Genomic DNA, 6,000 nt, shown 5'->3' on the forward strand with positions numbered 1-6,000 from the left:
CATATTTCAGTGTCCTACAGCACCCCTTTTATTTGGGGGGCTCAATAGAAGGTGCTGTTTTTGACCTTTCGAAGGGCTAAATTGCTTGGATCCTGAATACGTAAAGGGCTGTCTTAACCTGTATTGTCAGAGCTTGGAAGAAACAAGGCTCCTTTCTTAGAGATCAAGCCTTAACTAAAGTTTGGTTGAGTAAGCCCAAAATAACTACTTCTTTTGCCACTTTCCCCTCACCTCTGTAATGTTCTTCCCAGGTGTTAAGTGTTTCCCCAGTCCTGAGAGCCTTTTGGAGTGATCTGAAGACTTATGTGTTCCAGAGGGCCTTTGATTTACACTGAGTTACTGCTCTAGTTATTTGTACTTGATGTTGCGGAGGTGGGGGAAGAAGCAAAATGGCATCTTGTATTTATTGTTTTAGTGATTTCTAATTGTATGTTATTTGGTTTTAAAATTTATTGTGAAGTACCTTGGGACTAGTTATGGCTTAAATGCTGTTTAAAAACACACACAATAAATGCAAATGCGTATTTCCCAGGCAGGAATTATAACCTCAGGGTTTGCAATGAAAAATATCACTGCCCACCACGCATGGATGTTGGTACTTCTATCTGTTCTCTTCTCTATCCTGCTCCCACTCCAGCATAGATCATAGAATCAGAGTTCCCTTAGCTCTCTCTGGTTTGCATCCATTTAGTTTTACCTCATACCTCTTTATAAAGCAGTTTGGTACAAACAACAAGTGTGCTGAGTATATTTACTGCAAGCTTAAGCAGAGTTATTCCATTCTAAGCCCACTGACTTCAATACTTTTAGAAGGATGAGAGTCTGCTTGAGAATGAACTATAAATTTAATATATATTTCTCTCTTTATAAGCTTCTAAGCCAGCGTGGTTAAGAGCGGTGGACTGTAATCTGGAGAACCAGGTTTGATCCCCCAGTCGTCCACATGAAGCCTGCTGGGTGGCCTTGGGCCAGTCACAGTTCTCTCAGAACTCTCTCAGCCCACATGGAGGCAGGCAATGGCAAACCACCTCTGAATGTCTCTTGCCTTGAAAACCGGCCTACAGGGTTGCCATAAGTCAGCTGTGACTTGACACACATGCACACGCAAACACACTGAGCTATGAATACTGCCATTATTTACAGTACAGGGTTGGATAGGTGAGAGTAAAACAGAGTATAAAGCCAAGAGAACACCTCATGTGTCAGATGAAGTGACTAGGAGGAAGGAACTTCTGTGTTTTTGTAGTCTGCATTGAAAACCCTACAGGGTTACCATAAGTCAGCTGCGACTTGATGGCACTTTACACACACAAGCTTCTAAAACACATAGGGAAATGTTTTCCTGACTTTTTGATATCCTTAGATCCTGGGGGAAAAACCCAGTTTATTCCATGCACTTTTACTCCCTGGACCTGTCGTCAGTGTGTCTTTGTATCTAGAAACCATAGCTGAACTATCCAGAAGGCCTCCTTTCAAGGGCTAGATATTTCTGTACTGATTATCATGGGGTTTGGGAAGCCAGAGTTTCAAGAGCCTGTTGAGAGGATGTCTTGTAATTGCAAGGCTCTAAGGGGGCTTAAACCCTGGTACACCATGGAATTACCAGATAGATGTGAGGTTGGGATGGAAGAGCATTTAGTAACACCATCTGTCCTTGGAATGTGAAAGAAATGGATAAGAAATGTTCAAATGGCCACAGGTTCTTCATCTTCAATCTTACACTGATGGGATATCTAAGATATATTAGGGAACCCTTGATGGTCCCAGATGTTTGGTGGCATATTTGGTATCTTCCATGTATGTTACCAGTTTCCAGAAACAAAATGGAACGTACTTCTTGTTGCTATGTTGACACCTTGTCTGAACTGACTTGGAATAGGAACATGTTCTGTAACCCTCCCAAAAATATTTTTCTAGTTAAATTGCCTATACAGTTCTGGGAATTTTTCCTAAAAAATGCAAGATTTTTTTAGTGGGGGTAAGTTTAGTTGTTGCCCTGACCTGGATGGCCCAGGCTAGCCTGATCTCGTCAGATCTCAGAAGCTAAGCAGGGTCAGCCCTGGCTAGTATTTGGATGGGAGACCACCAAGGAATACCAGGGTTGCTGTGCAGAGGAAGGCACTGGCAAACCACCTCTGTTAGTCTCTTGCCATGAAAACCCCAAAAGGGGTCGCCATAAGTCGGCTGCAATTTGACGGCACTTTACAAACACACAGTTGTTACAATGCTGAGTTCATTTTAAAATATCCTTTACAAATCATTCTAAAAATAACACTCAGTGAAGGCACTAAGCAATGATGCTAGTTAGGAGGGATTAAAGATTGGGTTTAGAAATTGCATGGTATACAGGCGTGGTGTTTCTTTGGTTTCTCCTGGGCTTTTATTTTCTCTCTTTTTTAAAAAAAAATGGCATTGCTGTCAGTGAGATTTGAGTCCAGTATCACCTTAGTCAACAACAAGATTTTTTCCAGAGTATAAGCTTTTGAGAGTCAAAACTCCATCAGATTGCTGTATTGGTTACTGCAAAACAGCTGGTCAGTATGGTTTTGCCTTTGCCAGAATGTTACTCTTCCTGTTCATAGTTGTGTCTGGCACTGGGTGAGCTGAAGTCCAGATGGAACAGGACATGAGCTACATCATTGTTCACTTTTAGCAGCTTTTTCCGTGTGACATTTAATTTTAAAATGCAGCTCGCTGTAATGGCTGGGACCAAAAGCAAGAAGCAACTAAGTGCTTAGATATAATTAACAGCGCAGGCCTATGCAGAATTGCTCTAGTCTAAGCCCATTCCTTTCAAAGGAGCATAGACTAGAGTAACTCTGCATAGGATTGCACTGTGAAGATGGTGGTTTTGTTTGTTTTAGAAGAGGAGGGGTTGGACTTCATTTGTGGTAGAGCTCAGTGAAACCGGTAAGTACACGTTGTTGGGTTTTCTTGTCCATAGTTCTCTGGCAGACTGATTCTTGGGATGCATTCAGTCTGCTTCAAATCCTTCATAAAGCTATCACAAGGAAGAGAATGTTCACGTCAAGGTGTAGGCCAGTTTTTTGTATTCTTGTAGTAGGTGGGGAAAAGGTTGCAGTAGTGGGATGCTAGTAGCTGTAGACGGGTGATCTGTGACTAGTTTTCTCTTATTCCCTATAATAGCACCAAGGCTTTCCCCTGGGGTTATTCAAGAAAAGAAAAAGGCTATATGAATGATGGAAGGGATCCCCATTCTTTTTTCATGCCTGTGCATCTTCCCTGTTTGCCCTTCCAATGCCAATGAGGGAAAGGGGAGGAGCGCCAGGATTTGCCAACAGAATGTATGTCTGGGGGGATGTGGGGAAGCTGCCAAGGTGAATTTGTTTAGTGCAGTGGTTCCCAACCTTTTTTTGACCAGGGACCACTAGGACTTTTTTGTTCGGTGCAGGGACCCCAAGGTTCAAAATAAAAATTCTGAGAATTTGAAAATAAACTTTAATCATAACTGTTAGTTAAACATTAAACTTAGAATAATATTTGAATATATATTTTTATAATAAACTTTTAATTGAAAATATTAATTTATTATGGGTTTATAACTTTGTTTCGTGGACCTTAATTTAGTTCTCGCGGACCCCTGGGGGTCCATGGACCCCTGGTTGGGAACCAGTGGTTTAGTGTGTGACCATGTTGAATCTGTCCTAGTCCAGGCAAACCTTTTAACCAGGCAGTGGCAAACCACCCTGTAAAAATAGTCTGCCTAGTAAACGTCAGGATGTGACGTCACCCCATGGGTCAGTAATGACCCAGTGCTTGCACAGGGGACTACCTTTACCTTTAATATGCACTGTATCACACTTGTATAGGAACTTTGCTTGGGGAAATGTTATGGGTGGGTTTCAACTGAATTACTTTGCAGAATATAGGAGCAAGCCAACTGCCAAAGGGTATGCATACCTGTAATTTTCTTAAATGCTGGGGAAAATGGCTAAAAGTAGACAGAATCTAACCTCAGCCTCCTGTGGTTTCATGCAACTGTGGTTGTGGGACCTGTAAGTGTGGTTAGCAGGTGTTACCCCCCTAAAATAAGGATGCATATATTCAAACTGCCCCTCTTAAATGAAGCAAAATTAAAATTTATCCATGGTCTATTCACCACTGCTGATCTTGCCTAGAATTATGCTGTGTCAGCAGTTGTCATAATACTGTTGCTGAGCTTTTCTTTGAATGTCTTAGGCTTATGTTTGAATGAATAAGCATTAGCTGCTCCTGCAGGAGTGGAGGGTCCCACTCCAGGAAAGAGGATTGTGCTCTGAGAATTCATGTGTTGTTACATCAGAGGTCTGCTGTACTATCTCTGACAAGCTGAGCTGCCTTTTTGAGTATTTGTTCTGAAGGCCCTGCCGTGACACTGCACGTAGGATCAAAAAAACTGAGAAATAGGCGTTTAAGTGACGGTGGTTTTTGTTGTTGTTCCTTCCTCCTCCCTTAAGTAAGAACAACAAAAAGGTTAAAGTGCGGCAAAGGTTGTACATACTACGAAGAGGGGTAGAATGTACTTAATGTAAATTAACACGCAGTTGACAAAGTGAGCTCTGACTCAAAAAAGCATGTTCTGAAATAGATGTTGCTTGTCTTTAAGGTGCTGCTGGACTCCTGCTTTATTTTGCCGCGACAGACTTTCATGGCTACCCATCTGGAATTACTAGCATTTATTTAGTTTGCTTATGTGTTACAGGTAGTATCCAAAAAAGAGGTAGTGTTCTTCAGCTCTTCTGCAAGCTCAGTTTTGCCACTGAACTGGCAGACATGTTTGCCAGCCAAACATTCGAGCAAGACAGTCTTGCCACGCTCTGCCCACTCACCCCCTTGCCTGCTTCTGATGCTGTCACCTCTTCCTGGGCTGATGGGTAAACAAAACTGCCTGAAAGAGAAGACACACAGCTTTCTCGTCCTGGCTTCGTGATAGGAAGCAGTAGTGAGAGGCAGGTCTGATGTCTTTTGAACCAGCGTTTGATTTTCTGGAAACTTTGCTCAGTAGCAAAGCTGGAAAGAACCTACTGTGGTGTGTCTGTTTGTCCTACTCTCAACCCTGTTTAAATGGTCCAGATTGTTAAGGCTGAATTTCAAGTTCATTGCTTTAGCTGAAGGCCTTCACAAAAATCAAACACCAGTGTTTCTCTCTGTGTGTGCATGTGTGTGAGAGACCTCTGTGGTAATAGAAGTAAAATTTATATATAATCTCGCTGCATTATGAATTAAGATCGCCATAATTTTCTGCTAGACGTGTGACACAACGTCTGTCTGTCCTTGGGAAGTCATTACCACAAACTGAGCAACTTTGTGCTATATATGAGTCACTCCCCTCTTAGTCTTTTTCCTTTTTGCTTCTTACGACCAAAATAATTCCTTTGACCTATCATATGGAGCATTGAAACTTGTGAAAGAAGCCCTTATATGCATTCCATGAGAGTCCTTTAAATTCTAGTGATGTGTTTACTATGGAATTATGAAGTGGCTGGACTGTACTTCCATACAGTGGATGTTGTGGGGCTGGAGCCTGAGTCTGTATCTCTTTAATTCCATGATAATTCAGAATAGCCTATGAAGGCACAATGTTTGGACGTGATTTGTTTTCCTTAGCTGTGGTTAAGCATCCTGCCTGAATCATGAGTAAACACTGGCCATAAACTGGTAGTGAGTTTGCATTAACCCACTATTAGGTGTTATATTTGCTCTGATTAAGGCAGCTTCTCGGCTTGCTAAGTGACAAATGGTGTCGTTTTCTAGAGGTTGGGCTTAACCATGGCTTCATTACCCAAGATTAAGGCAACTAATCATCTTTGGCACTAAGCACGGGTACCATATATAGGCAAACTTGTGCTGGGATAACCAATTCATTTATCGCTGTCTTGGCTTTGTTCATTTTACCATAGCAAGTTATTTTTCTGATGTAATAGCTCTGCTGATAGCCGCTCTTCATCTGTTCCTTTTGGTGACTCATTGGTGATGCTGCTGCTGTTCTAACATTTTGAG

This window comes from Euleptes europaea, chromosome 15, assembly GCF_029931775.1.
Source record: "Euleptes europaea isolate rEulEur1 chromosome 15, rEulEur1.hap1, whole genome shotgun sequence".
Taxonomy (NCBI): domain Eukaryota; kingdom Metazoa; phylum Chordata; class Lepidosauria; order Squamata; family Sphaerodactylidae; genus Euleptes; species Euleptes europaea.